The sequence below is a fragment of the Tupaia chinensis genome, unplaced genomic scaffold (genome assembly GCF_000334495.1).
Source record: "Tupaia chinensis unplaced genomic scaffold, TupChi_1.0 Scaffold000658_2, whole genome shotgun sequence".
In the NCBI taxonomy this organism is placed as follows: Eukaryota; Metazoa; Chordata; class Mammalia; order Scandentia; family Tupaiidae; genus Tupaia; species Tupaia belangeri.
Window position 1 is genome coordinate 1,438,470 of NW_006160180.1, and position 1,550 is coordinate 1,440,019.

A 1,550-nucleotide genomic window follows, 5' to 3' on the forward strand; every position below is an offset into this window, starting at 1 on the left:
ATATATATATATATATATATATATATACACCCAGTAAGTATCCTTTTTCAGAATGAAATTGGTCTTTTCATATTGTTTGTAGTGTCTCAGTTTAGGCAATATATTAATTAATATTTGTTAAATTTATGAATATTTTCCTGTACATTTTGTGCTCTGTGTCATTTTTAAGTTGACTCTCATTCTGAGGTCATATTTTCTTTTATTTTCTTTTACATGCTCTAACATTTTACTCTTCAGGTTTAACTCATAATATATATGAAGTGATTTTTTGTTGTTTGAGTGAGGAAAGAGTCCAACTTTGTTTTCTCTATAAAAAGCAATCACCCTAGCATGGCTGCATACAGTTTCATTCTTTACTGCTTTGTAAACCCGAATTACCATTTAAAATGTTGCCATATATTCTCTTTTGTCAACTTACACCCATAGTATACTGTCTTAATATCTGGTAGAGAAGTCTTCTCTAATATGTTCTTTTGAATTTGCTTCATTATTCTTTCTCCTTTGTTTCTCAAGGAAGTCTCTGTAGAATAGTTAAGGAGCCAGTCCTAACTCTACCCCATGGCTCCCAGACCTGAGCATTCTGAGCATTCTTTTTTTTTTAATCTTATTTTATTTCAAGTTCTTTTATACATTCGATCACATCCTTTAGTTTGCAAAGTGAATATTCCAGCATGTTTACATTTCTCCCCAGTCAAGTTGATAATACAACTATCTTCAACAGATAATACCCCACTTCTTTGTCCCATTAATGCTTTGCCTCTCCATTTTTCTCCTTAAATTCCTTCCTCAGACTCTATTCCTTCACCTACGTATTTCTCCCAGTGAAGTTGATAATACAACTATCTTTAACAGATAATACCCCACTTCTTTGTCCAATAATGCTTTGCATCTCCATTTTTCTTCTTAAATTCCTTCCTCAGACTCTATTCCTTCACCTACGTTCTTCCCACACTGTATCTGGTATTCACAACCATTTACCGTGTTTTTATATCCTTTAGTCATTTGGTTTTGGCCATAGAGTGCAGAAACTCAGTATATATTAAGTGGAGACATACAATGTCTCTCCTTCATAGCCTGGCTTGGTTCACTCAGCAGTAAATCTTCCTGAGCATTCTAGCTGCAGAAGATCTATTACCGTATTTAAAGTGTTGACTTAATGTATACACTGGAAAACAGCAACCCCAAACTCACCACAAATATTAATCTCAGCTGTTTCTTAGCAGTGACTTTAGTAGTCACTCCATTATTCTATTATGGAAATTATACATTTGCTATGAATCTTTTTTAATATGAGAAAGAAAGTGTGGGATGGAGTTTGCTTTTTAAGGTTTTTGTTATAAGATGTATATGCTTGCCAGAGACAGATAGAGAGACAATGAGAGGTAAAGTGAGAAATCAACCCCCAGGGAGGGTGGCCATACTATAATCCCTTCTCCTTCTTTCTCCTCCTGGGATTTTAGGCATACATGCAAACACACTTGACATGATTATCAAGCTGCCATGTTCTGGATTCAAACACCCATCAGCCATGTGGGAGTTCAACACTATAC